The following is a 13,690-nucleotide window of genomic DNA, read 5'->3' on the forward strand; positions in this document are numbered from 1 at the left end:
CAAAACATTCAAACGGATTAATTCGGTTGCTGAATATTTTCTTCCGGATTTTCTTTGTTAGCCCGTTGTAATTGACTCAAAACGTTTGATACAGTTATGTGAGGTATGCGGTAGTTTTGCATAATTAACATTGGTGATACAGTACAAGCAAACTAGAAATCACCTTCCGCACTTTTTATCCGGGTAAAATAACAGGTTAATTCTAGTAATCTTCCCTTTAGCTTTTTCAGACTGCCGTAATTTTACTAAATTTTACTGCATTTTTCAATTCCACGAAAAGACCAGGAAGACTATGGACTCATTTATGGTGCATGGTTCGCATCTGGAGGGCACACTTCGCTGCTCGGCTAGCAGTAACTTCGAAGGAAAGCAAACGGTGGCTGTACCACTACTAATTTACATTTTCACGCAAGTCCGAGTTTTCGTTCTATTCTTGTCATTTTGCGATCAGCCTATATGGAATTGATGACGAGAAAGTAATAAAACAGCTAATTGTTTACAACGTGTGCATGTTTTCTGCTGTTAATGAATGTGTTTGAGAGGATATATGAAAATCAATAAATACAAAAGTAACCATATATAGTCATTGTTGGTAACCCGTTGTATATAAGTGGAATAAACCCCTCCGGGCTGTCCCGGTTATTAGAAAATAATGTAGGCTACTTCGGTGGTAGTATGGGGTTACAGAAGAAATCATATGACAGATGGACCGACGACAACGTCAGTGGGCTAATTTGCCTAATCTTCGCGGTACTTTAGACCCCGGTGGAAACGCAGACAACCATTGGCTGAAGGAACCTTTTAGTTCCTGGTAAAGTAGTTCCTGGGACTGAAAGTTCCGGGTAATTTCGGTGGAAACGCGGCTATAGTAGTTAGTGTGGTAGGAAGATGTTTGAGTGGAAAAAGTGAACAAATACAGTGAAATTATATTATATTACTAAAACACAATATTATCCTATTATATTACATTACACTGCCTGGCCAAAAAAAAAAAGCCACCGTTTGGATTTTTTTGGACAGTGCCCACTGTTTCAAGCCTCTGGAGGCAGTGTTATGATCTGGGGTTGCTTCAGTTGGTCAGGTCTAGGCTCAGCAATGTTATGCGGCAATAAAATTAAGTCAGCTGAGTACCTGAATGTACTGAATGACCAGGTTATCCCATCAATGGATTTTTTCTTCCCTGACGGCATGTGCATATTCCAGGACGACAATGCCAAGATTCATCAGGCTCAAATTGTGAAAGAGTTGTTCTGGGAGCATGAGGAATCATTTTCACACATGAATTGGCCACCACAGAGTCCTGACCTTAACCCCATTGAAAGTCTTCGAGATGTGCTCGACTCTCCCATTGTCAATACAAGATAATGCAATTCTGGACGGAAATAAATGTTGTGACGTTGCATAAGGTTGTCAAAACAATGCCACGACGAATGTGCATGCACATATATGTTATGGGAAAACATGTAGTGCAGTGTATTGTTTCATTCTTAATGATGGACACCAAATTTTTCTATGGCAGAGGAAAGGGTAGCAAAGCTGTAGTCCCCCTTGATCCAGAGGAGTCAGACATAGAGGACAGTGATGAGGACTTGGATGATCCTGACTATGTGCCAAGGCACACAGGTGACACAGCTGAAGAGCTACCAATCCCTGAGCTTAGTGAGCCTGATACACGCCCAGCCTGTGGCCCACAGCGAGGGCGATGCAAACTCTGCCCAAAGGGGGTGTCACGATAGAAGTGTGCAGAGTGCGGAGTCTTCCTGTGTCTAAACAGCACACAGCAGTGCTTTGTCACGCATCATCTCAAATGAAAGCTGAAAATGAGGTGAATAAGAGATTCAAAATCTGATCAGTTGAAAAAATATGTTCAGGACTGAGCATGAACTCAGATACCGGCAATGGGTGTTTTTTAAAGTTTAAAGTTTTTAAAGTTTTGTTCATGAGTTTATACTTAAAATAAAATGGCGATGTATGAAACGGTGCCTGATTATAAAGCAGAAATGCCACACAATGGAGTATCTATACATATATACGTACACAGACGTTTGTTCCAAATCATAGTTAATGATATGTTCGACATGAAATATGTAGGCCTAATCAAAATGAAATCAATGATACCTGGAATGAATGTTTTTTTACATACATATTTAAACTGTTTAGTTCATAGAAACAAAATAGTTTACACTTATAAAATGACAATCAAACAGTGTCTGATTTTAAAGGAGTACCATGGTGGTTGAACGTGACACTTCCCAGTTGTCTTCAGGCAACAACAAAACAAATGTGCATAATTTTTTTATTCTTCAGTCATTTCAATGTACTTTAAAACGTATTTTTCTAAGCCTAAATTTCCCACTATAAAAATTCACCCGAACCGTCTGGGCGTGGTAATGAGAACTGTCAGTTAGCTATGATTGACAGACCGTGCCCCGTTACCATAGCTACCCCCATGATACGCGCTCTCTTTGGGAGACTGAATTTTCACAAGCTAGCTAGCTTAGTAGTATATCAAGTATCGATAGATAGCTAAGGTAAGGACGTTAACTTATATCCAATTATAATGTTTGCTATCTAGCTAGCCAAGTTAAGATAAAAGCACAACTATAACGTCCTCATAAAAGCAAACTAGCAAGCTAACGTTATCGATAACATTGCCTTATGAAAGCAAACCTCCTAGCTAGCTAACGTTAGCTAGCTAGCTAAATGAATATAACCAGAAATAATCTAAAGGCACTCTAATTTAAGTGAACCTAACGTTAGTCAAATATTTGCATTGTCTGAACAGCAGGACGGTGTGTCCTGTCAGATTTCTTTACGGGGCGTGGAAATGGGAGTAGTTACTGTATTCGTGACGTAGAAAAATGACAACTTTCTCAACCGGTTGAAAATAGGATGATGAATTTAAAACGCATATTTCTCCAAAAATACATAACGGACATATTTAATACATTGCTCATTGTGTTTCTTCAATGCCTCTTGTGCAAATAGCACATAAAACCGAGAAAGTGTGAAAATCACCATGGTACTCCTTTAAAGCAGAAATGCCATATGATGCAGTATATGTCAATATATACATATTTGTGGACCTAGCCATTGTAATTGATGGGACATTTACAGGCCAAAAACATGCTGATGGAGTGTAAAAAAGCAATAAACTGTTTTAAGGTTTTAAAGAGAGATTTAAATGATTGTGTTTCAGGAAAAATGTTCCGAAATATAGCAATTTGTGAATAGCATCTTTTACTATAAACTCACATCTCAACCGTACGGTAGAGGTCTATAATTTCTAAAAAAAGGGGTCAAGTTATGAAAAAAACTGTTAGACATTGTTATTTGGTACTCTAGTAATAGGTATTTATGGTTAAATAATTTTTTCATCACCTATTTCAATGAGTGACAGTTAAAGGGTTAAGAAAAATTAACGGTTTGTCACAATTCTGGGACTGCAATTGTGGTGGGAACGAAAACCAGCATATACTGAGAGTCCCCAGGACGGCAACCACTTGACAAAACAGCCTTAGCTAGCAATTTAACCAATTACCAACATACGCTGCGCCGAGACAGCTCGCAATCGAGCATATCATTTACCTAGCTAACAACCAGAGCACTTGGCTATTAATAAACAAGATCTAATATATGGATGGGTAGCGAGAAATATAGCTAACTAACGTTAGTCGGTTTGCCTACTTGCTATGTAGCCTAGTATAGACATGTTCAAGGTAAATCCCGCAATACTGTTCACTGTCTAAGTTACCAAGCTAGATAGCTATTACAAGAAACAAACAGCTAACGTTTAGCTAGCGATACATCATTCGCAGCGCACTCACCTTCGTTTGGAAGAAACGTGCCGTTCTATCCACTTTGGGATCCCACCACCGCCGCGTTACGAACGTCATAAATTCGCAGTCAAGTTAATTCCCACACGGTTAGGCCAGACAGTTTAAACGCGAATACGTGAAAACCAAAGACAACAGCCCAACCTTTCCGTCCCTGTCGGCTGGGTCTGCCCCAGATCTTTGCAAGCAAAGAAGCGAATACTCAGAATGTTTTTGATTGGCATGACGACAAACCAATGAGCAAACGAGCCAAACTCACGTGCTAAAGTCGGGAACGTATATATGAACCGTATGTAAACTTGTGTGTTATGCGGCACAGTAGCCTAGTTTTGGTTATAGCCTGCCAACGTCTTGGAATTATAACGTGTGTTCTTCTGTTCTTTTCTTGCTTTAGTATTCGTTTTATAAAATGCTAAGCATTCGTGCTGGGACAGCATATTACGTAGGCTACCAAAACATTCAAACGGATTAATTCGGTTGCTGAATATTTTCTTCCGGATTTTCTTTGTTAGCCCGTTGTAATTGACTCAAAACGTTTGATACAGTTATGTGAGGTATGCGGTAGTTTTGCATAATTAACATTGGTGATACAGTACAAGCAAACTAGAAATCACCTTCCGCACTTTTTATCCGGGTACAATAACAGGTTAATTCTAATAATCGTCCCTTTAGCTTTTTCAGACTGCCGTAATTTTACTCTGCCATTCTTCAATTCCACAAAAAGACCAGGAAGACTATGGACTCATTTATGGTGCATGGTTCGCATCTGGAGGGCACACTTCGCTGCTCGGCTAGCAGTAACTTCGAAGGAAAGCAAACGGTGGCTGTACCACTACTAATTTACATTTTCACGCAAGTCCGAGTTTTCGTTCTATTCTTGTCATTTTGGCTGCGTCCGAATTTTTTACCGTCTCTGGTCCGAATAGTCTTTTGCTTAGGAAGGTTCCTAACTGAGTGAAATGACCCGGAAGTGTCTAAGTGGCAGCCATGATAAGAGCTGTTCGAATTCTCGTGAGAAAGTAAACGCTTTAAAGAATTACCATAAGCTTAAATCGCAACGTAGCCTACATAATAATCAATCTCAAACTGTATTAATTTGTTTGCTTGGTTAACAAGCGTGCCAACTTTATGAAGAATATGTAATGATTATAATAAATAATCCATAATCAATCCATTGGGAATTCCCGTGTCGTCTTGTTATTCACGTCAAAACATTTATATGATCAGATTTAGTAAAATCAGTTAATCGTCCAAAAGATAGCGTAACAGTTTAAACTTGAAGGGCTATTAACACCACAACGCCATGAACACCGGAAGCTTTGAAGTACAAGTGCAATAAAGGCTTGCTTACAACTTCATTTATAAAATAGGTGCATTTTCATCAGCAAGACCACTAAATAATCAGATTTTTTAAAGCTCTGTGGATTATCTGATTTTTATTAACAAGCCCTTTTTGAAAGCACGGCGAACGAAGACATCGGAGAAGTCAAATAGGCTGAGCAATGGTTGGTTAAAAACTACCTTCCAACACTCGAGCTAACAAACCGCTGCTCGGTGCATTCACTTCTACATCATTCAATAGGCTACGTCTTTCTGTGGTGTATTTTCAAATTTACCCCACCCCCTCCGCAAAATAAGATAGCGAAACTAAGTTTGCCTTTCCCCCAGGTTCCAGTTTTTTTTTTGTTTTTTTTTTCTGCAAGGACAATACGAAAACGAAAAGGCTTGTATTTTTTTAGCTGCTTATAAAATATCTGAGAGGGAACTAGGGACACACCGCCAGTAGCCTAATATAAGGATGAAATATACATCAGAGCATGTATACCTAGCATTTTAGAGCATATTTCTGTGTATAGACAGGTCATCATGACGCGCGACAAGCAGAAAAACTACGCTTCAGTTCGCTTGTGTAGCACAAGCTTCGCATCTGGTGTAGAGGACGTCACCCGTTGCCGTTGTAATAACAGTACTTCAACTACGCTTCAGTTACGCGCGTAGTGCGCTCGCGGTCGCTACGCGTGCGGTGGGTGTCCGGCTTTAAATGCTAAGGAAAGGTTCTTCTATGTTTCTCCTTTAGCATAGGGGACACTGGACCATCCTTTACGAAAAGAAAGGAGATAATGCCATCCCACAATTCCTTGCAGCAGCAACATTTAAAGCGACGCACCATTCCGCCGTTCACGGAAACAAACGATCAAATGGTAAATGGACTGCATTTATATAGCACTTTTATCCAAAGCACTTTACAATTGATGCCTCTCATTCGCCAGAGCAGTTAGGAGTTAGGTGTCTTGCTCAAGGACACTTCGACATGCCCAGGGCGGGGTTTGAACCGGCAATCCTCCGACTGCCAGACAATCGGTCTTACCTCCTGAGCTATGTCGCCGATCAACATGACTGAGTTGTGTGGTGGTTCTTAAGATTGGGATGGCAGGTATGCCATCCCGCCAAGTTACGCCTTGGCGGGGGCATGCCCCATACCTATACAGCACCGAGAGTTTGGCACTTTTCAGGGTTCCCCACAGAAATAACCACAACAGCCACAGACACTCAGCCCTTAAAAACATTAAATTCTGTACATTCTGACCCCATTTCAACAGACAGATTTCATAAACAACTTCACATGTCCACACAATAAAGCCCCAAACTAAGGGGATTTCGCGTTTTCTCCTTATTCTTCTTCTTCTTCTCATTCTTAATTTTCCTGCCGCCTATCCCACTAATAACATGTCTCCCCATTGGACATTTTACAGACACCCGCCAAATCTTCACCTACACGACCCAATGAAAAACTCGCATACACACGCAAAATACCCATACCTTTTTACTCTGAAACATTTTCAGTACAAACAGCTAGTCTGCCTGTGGCCTAGTGGATAAGGTTACAGTCTTGGGAACACAGCGTCTGTGGTTCAAGCCCAGCTAGGAACGCGTTTCTTTAACCTGCTTTTACCCTCACTAATAATTGTCTACTACTTCTCAATTATTGCTTTTGCACCATATCTACCCGCCGTTCACCGAACGTATACACTGAATTATGACGTACCGTCTGCACGTTCAGTTATTAACCGGCTACAATATTGCAAAGCCATATGGATTCAACGGGAGCTCTTCTGTGCTTACTGGCCTGTGTTCTTTAAAACCACGGACAGGTTTGCTAATGATATTTCACGCATTGCATAGCTATGTCATGGTGCTGCACTAACAAAGTCACAGACTGGTAAACCTCCGGTTGAAGGATTGAATACCGCCTCGCCCTCAGGCAGATAATTCCCTCTTTTACACTAACGTTTTCTTACGCTTTTATATTTTCTTTACCAAAACTCACTCACGGCCACCCATATGCATTTCATGACGGCAAATGTATTCCTTTTATTAAAAAGTTACACCAGTTCACAGCTGTGCCATTTCTACTAACTACATTTCTTCACTTGGCTACTGTACAAAACCTTCTTATCAGCAAACGCCACGTTTCTACATTCATGTTACCTCGCCCTGTTCTCTATCTAGCCACATACAAACAATTACTACGTATGTACGTTCTGCAACTCCCCATTAAAACATTACATTTAAAAACATGATTCACTCATAATTATAACTACTAGTACTGAACATGAAAAAAACACAGCAGTGCAATAGATTTCACACGTTACTTAACCGTCCACTTTAACAGCTGGTGCTTTATAGCGACTGTTATATATACCGTTCGATAACGAATATAAGCTCGCTCATGGTCACTCCTTTTACTCCGCACTATAGTCCGTGATCATGTCAACCTTCACCTACATACCCATTCTGCTAAAAACATATTGTTTCAACTACGCAATTTCATAATTTCATCCTAATTTCTCTCACACTGTTGTTATTTTCTCATATGCAAAGCCTGCTGGGACATATGCGTCTGCTCCTATTCTCCACTATCATGTTTTCCGGTTCTAGTTTAGCAAAACAGCAAAGAGGATTCCTACCTGCAGATAAGCCTATCAAAATGCCTTATAAACCTTACAAACACTAAAAGTGCATCTCCACGAAATAACAGACAACGGAGCAGGACAGAAGGCTACATAATTTGCGTCCTAGGGAGTTATAATTCTACGGGGTTGCTGATTCTTTTGTCAGTCAAGGCTCATTGGATGGACGTCAAATCCGTGAGTACATACACTGGCCATATTTCATATGCGTTTCTGATACGTTTTACACATAGCCATAATCCACAACCGTTTCTTACAGGGTCACTTCGCATTTCTCACTCTCATAATAAAACGCTTTGCAAAAAGAAATGATATCTCATAAAAAACACGTTTTCAACGTACAAAAATGCCAAGTTACTCAAAAGTATTGATATCAAAATGACGCCAAGTTACGGTACTACAAACAATATAGGCTATCTTGCCTCACCGAAATGACATAAGATGTATTTCAACGCAATGCTACCCAATATTTCCTCAATTCTTTCAAGTCACTTGGCCCTGTGTTTTGTAATCTTACCATTTTACAATATCATGCAAACTTTGTGTCAGATCAAAGAGTCAAATATTTCAAATTGCCTCATGGAACACATTGAAATGAATGTACAAAACTGCTGCTGAGTAACTATAGGAAGCATATTTCTCCAGAAAACATGTTTGTACTTGCTTCTGAACTGAATTTGAGTACATGTGCAAGTTATTGCATATTTGCTACGTACAATAAATACTGCATGTAAAATACATATTGTACATACATACATAGAGAACTTCTTTATCCCCATAAGGGACATTTCCCTCGCAGCATGTTACATTCACATTTACGAACACACACTTATACCAAGAAACATACTATCATTCACGCAACAGAAAGGCTGGGCAGCGAAATACATTACATTACATTACATTACAGGCATTTAGCAGACGCTCTTATCCAGAGCGACGTACACAACTTTTTACATTGTATCCATTTATACAGCTGGATATATACTGAAGCAATTTCGGTTAAGTACCTTGCTCAAGGGTACAACGGCAGTGCCCTACCCAGGAATCGAACCTGCAACCTTTCAGTTACAAGCCCAGTTCCTTACCCACTGTGCTACACTCCGTCCGTCAATACAAATTGGACATATACACGCCTATTCAATCAATCTTGACTGTGAGAGAGCCATCCACACATATGTTTGGCCTGTCCATGTACTGCATGCTTATACACACAGGGCCAAGTGACTTGAAAGAATTGAGGAAATATTGGGTAGCATTGCATTGAAATACATCTTATGTCATTTCGGTGAGGCAAGATAGCCTATATTGTTTGTAGTACCGTAACTTGGCGTCATTTTGATATCAATACTTTTGAGTAACTTAGCATTTTTGTACGTTGAAAACGTGTTTTTTATGAGATATTATATGCATGGCTTATAATCTGATCATAATCATCGTATTAACCACAACACAGAAATCTGTCTTTCAAGAAAAAGGGATATGAGACGTTTTTAGCCAGATGATGTTTTTAATTCAACATGTTTGAAACTTAAGAATGATGATATAACAGTAGTAGATTTGTAGGCCTAACATGTTATGCCTATCTTGCATACATTTAACAATTATTTTCATACAGTCATACTAATTGGGATTCATGTCGATAAATATGAGTGGACAGGAGGGTGAGCGTGAGAAACCACTCAATGTGACAACCATTTTGTTTCACTTTTGTGACTGGTGGCCTAAATTCATTTTTTATTTCAATTCCAACCTTGGTAATGAAGTAATATTTAACAACACGGTAAGAACGCACGGGGCGAAGTATCTAAGATGCGCTTTTAGTAGTCCATCTTCGGAACATTGTAGTTTTACCATGGCAGACTTCTCTTAGCACCGCGGTTGTCTTTTCCAAAGTCCTTTTGAATTCTCCTTCACATCTTTCCTTAACCTCATTACGTTTTCCATCGAGGTCAAGGAAAAGTGGTTAGGAAAAGACATAGGACGTAATTATTTTGACTATTCAGACACAGCCTATGGCTCACCTAAGCTTGTGACGTCCCGGAAGTAAGCACGTACGGCGCGTGTTGAGAGAAAAACATTGGAGCTCCCATTGAAGTGAATGGGGAACATTACTTTTGAAGTCAAAATAAAACGTCCTCGATGGTATTTTGAAACTCGATTGACGACCGTTACGTTTCAAGCAGAAAAATATGCGTTATGTAATAAAATAAATACATTTTAATAAATATTTTTCCAATACTGCTGGACCAAAACAGTTTCAGAAACTGCTGTACATAATGAAATTTATGATCACAAAAAATGGACATACGAGGTTTTGTTCGGTTGTTGAACCACATTGGATTTCCACATTGAATTCAATGGGCAGCAAGCACTTTTGCCCCAAAGCATGCGCAGTGGAGGCGGTTTCCCCTAACTTCCTTGGCTTCCTCGCCTGGCCCCTCCTACCATAGAGCCTACATAGGAAATGTTCTTTTTAAAACACATGCTTCTGATCCTGAGCAGCCATCACACCAAAGCATCTAAAATGTTTTCAGGATGTTACTGGATGTGGTGATCTTTTCTGTGTGAGGAGGGGTGGGCATGGCTACAGAGCCTGTGGTTTGGATCAGATTGTGTTTCTTACTAGTCAGCTGTTGTAATGTCAGATGCTAAGAAGCCTAGATACAGTGAAGCAAAAAGACAAGCCGACAGGGCTCGTTCAAAGACTAGTCAACCTTGGAATTACTTTTCTTCGGTGGCGTCGTATGAAGTTTGCCACAGGGATGAAAAGCGATGCCGAGTTCGCCTGTTTTCTGTTGGACCTGTAAGTAACATTCATTTTAGCTCGTTACATTACACAGCTAGATGCCCAAGGTGGGTAGATTTTGTATCTAATTTTGTTCTTCCATAAAGGTGTCTTCCTCCCCTATGAGAACTGCTGTTAGTGTTTATACACTGAACAAAAATATAAACACACTTTTTTTGCAGCCATTTTTAATGCGTTAAAGATTTGTGAAATAATACCTCAAAGATTTGTTCTATGTGCACAAAGATCTTATTTCTATCAAAATTTGCCCACAAATTTGTTTATATCACTGTTAGCTAGAATTTCTTCTTTGTCAAGATAATCCATCTCCTGCACAGGTGTGGCATATCAAGATGCTGATTAAAAGCCATGATCACTACACAGGTGTTCCTTATGATGGGGTCAATAAAAGGCCACCCTAAAATGTTGAGTTTTTGGTTGTTCAACACCATGTCACAGATGCCTCGAGTAAAGAGATCATACAATTGGCATGCTGACTGCAGGGATGTCCTGTAGAGCTGTTGCCAGACCATGTGCAACCATGTCAGCCCAGGGCCGCCACATCCGACTTCTTCATCTGCGGGATCGTCTGAGGCCAGCCACACGGACAACTGATGAAACAGTTGGTTCACACAACCGTAGAATTTCTGCACAAACTGTCAGAAATCGCCTCAGGGACGCTTATCTGCGTGCTCAACGTCCTCAACGGGTTCTTGATTTGTCTGCAGTTCGGCGTCACAATCGACGTGATGGGCAAAAGCTCACCTTCGATGGCCACTTCTTCCATGTTCTCCCAGTTCTTCCATGGCCTGCATACTCACCAGACATTCCACCCATTGAGCATGTTTGGGATGCTCTGGACCGGCGCATACGACAGCGTGTTCCAGTTCCCTCCAATATCCAACAAGTTCGTACAGCTATTGAAGAGGGGTGGGACAATATTCCACAGGCTACAATCAACAATTTGATCAATTCAATGCGAAGGAGATGTGTTGCGTAGCATGAAGCAAATGGTGGTCACACAAGATACTGATCGGTATTATGTTCATTTCATGGTACTTCTTTTTTTGGGAAATCTGTGACTAACAAATGCATATCTGTATCCCCAATCACATGAAATCAATAGATAAGTGCTTAATTAATCTATTTCAGTTGACTGATTTACGTTTATTACCTTTGAACTCAATAAAATCCTTGAAATTGATGTGTTGCATTTATATTTTTGTTCAGTATAGTTGCAACTTAGCTATCTTTGTAATTCACCTGCATTTATTTCAATCAGGAAAATAATTCAATATCGCACGCGTGCTATCTACGTAACGTTACGTGTAGCATACTAACAAAGCTAACAGAAGTTGCTAACCACTTTGAAAAGGCTATGGATATCTTGATGAAAAAGTAATTCACTATACAAGTATATTAGCTAGCTATGATAGACCTATGGCCTGCTAATGTTACTTACAGTGCCTTCGGAAAATATTCAGAAGCTTGTAGCGTCATACCCAAAAAGACTCAAGGTTGTAATCGCTGCCAAAGGTGCCTCAACAAAGTACTGAGTAAAGGGTCTGAATACTTAAGTAAATGTGATTAAAATTTTTATTTTTTATTTTGAATAAATTTGCAAAAATTTCTAAAAACCTGTTTTCGCTTATAAGTGTTATAACACTCCCTAATTATTGTTACCATCTATATGTAATAATTGATGTTGCTAAAATGCCATTTTTAATATCTCTGACCACTTCACCTCTTCGCCTGACATTTTGCTTGTGGCACTCAAGGGTGTGTCCTCAATGGAGGTGTGGGTGGGGTTGAGGATGAAGGAAGTGTGAGTGGGGTTTACAAACAGAGACTACAAGGGTCGCAAAATCCTACACAGTATACCTTTAATAAGGTGTTTTCACTCACATAACTGCCACTGACTATGCTTTTGTTATTGTACCAGTCAGCTGTGCAACTCTGTAAGTGTTGTAGCTGGCCTCTTAAGTATTCTCAGCTGCCCTTCTTATCGAGTTGCTCATTTTGGTAAGAAGGCCGGATCGTGCGCCAAATTTTTCCATACTGTTACCATGGACTCAACAGTGCTCCCATGAATATTCCCAGAACTTTCTTACTGTTTTTACAACCTTCTCAAGCTTTTTGCTTCCTATCACCTCAAAGTCCCACAGGCATTTCTTGATGCAGTTGTACACAGGTGGATTCATATTTCACACAGGTAGCCCTGACAGTATTTAGTGTTATCTCTCAAAGAAACAGAGTACACTAAACTCAATTTTGGTTGTTAATCTTAATTGATCTTTGTATTAAGTAATTTTAAAGTTGTATTTTTCTTTTACATAATTCTGAAGACATGTAAATACTTCATTTCATTTTGACATTAAAGGACAATTGCACCCTAGATGCGTTTTTTTGAAGCTGTGAACATGTGTATATGCCTACTTTATAATGAAACATTTTAATCCATGCTGTTGTTTCAACATTTCTGAAATAATATTATTTGACAGAAAAAACTGGTAGGAATTTTCTCGGTACACACTTTTAACCTTTGAAAAATGCATTCTGCATTCCACTCTGGCCTCACTCCAATCGTGATATTAGAGTACCTCTTTGGAGGTACTATTATATCATTTAAATGTCAATCAAGATATCCAGCCAGAAAATTGTAGCCGGCCACAAATTTGTTTATTTACTTTTTAATGACTAAACACTGCCGGCACATGATTAACTAGATTGTTTCAGCTCAACATTTTTCAAACCGGAGAAACTTGGCAGACTGTTCATAAACGCTGTCATATTCCACCCGAACAGTCCACTAAAATAGATTTCTGAAAACATCTGAGGTGATAAATATGCCATTAATTGCTGACTATTGATTCATATTCGTTCTGCAACGCCTAGTCTGATCTGAGTTTAGTGAGAAAGTCTCTGGTGCACTGTACAAATTCATCTGCATATAGAATGCTTTAAGAAAATGAGACTGACACACCTACTCCACCCACCCCAGGATGCATTTCAAAATTGTGTAGTAAGGGGAGCCAGGCTGAAACAGTGAGTGCAATTACTCTTTAAAGAGAGTTACTTATACCAGAGGATGAAAAAAA

General features: G+C 39.6%; 1 protein-coding gene across 2 annotated transcripts in view; it reads right to left on the reverse strand.

The window, feature by feature from the left end:
* Positions 1-4,092, reverse strand: part of st3gal5 (ST3 beta-galactoside alpha-2,3-sialyltransferase 5) — a 43,061-nt gene extending 38,969 nt beyond the window's left edge. The window contains exon 1 of one of the 2 annotated variants that reach the window (XM_064344148.1): positions 3,828-4,092. The gene's annotated coding sequence lies outside the window, so the exon portion shown is untranslated. The remainder of the gene's footprint in view (positions 1-3,827) is intronic. The other variant, XM_064344149.1, reaches the window with a different exon arrangement.
* Positions 4,093-13,690: the final 9,598 nt, after the last annotated feature.

The sequence above is a fragment of the Anguilla rostrata genome, chromosome 7, assembly GCF_018555375.3.
Source record: "Anguilla rostrata isolate EN2019 chromosome 7, ASM1855537v3, whole genome shotgun sequence".
In the NCBI taxonomy this organism is placed as follows: Eukaryota; Metazoa; Chordata; class Actinopteri; order Anguilliformes; family Anguillidae; genus Anguilla; species Anguilla rostrata.